Below are 395 nucleotides of genomic sequence, written 5' to 3'. Positions count from 1 at the left end.
GTGCCTCCTCCCCTTCCCGGCACTCGGTGCCTCTTCCTGCCCTGTCAGGCAAGATTTACCGCCTGAGCAAGAGAAGTGAAATGAAAGTGACGGTGCCTACGGCCCACCAGCCCTGCCAGGAGGAGAGGGCATCGCTGCCCAGCCCTTCTCCTCCTCCACAGCTTCCCCTGGGTGAGCCGGGCACCCCACCGGTGCCTCCCAGCCAGGAGCAGCATCATCTCCCCGTGGCTCCAGCCTTCCAGGGTTGAGTGCCCACGACCTCTCCCTGTCCTGCAGCCCTGCCGAGATGGTCTGTGGGGAGCTATTTCTGCCTGAAGATGGCTGGTGAGCATGAAAAGGGCAGCTCTACCCTTCCCAGTGCTGGGAGGCCAGTCAAGCCCTGTCACCTTGCCCTG

This window comes from Falco cherrug, chromosome 14 (genome assembly GCF_023634085.1).
Source record: "Falco cherrug isolate bFalChe1 chromosome 14, bFalChe1.pri, whole genome shotgun sequence".
Classification (NCBI taxonomy): domain Eukaryota; kingdom Metazoa; phylum Chordata; class Aves; order Falconiformes; family Falconidae; genus Falco; species Falco cherrug.
Note: the sequence above shows the minus strand (reverse complement) of the source record.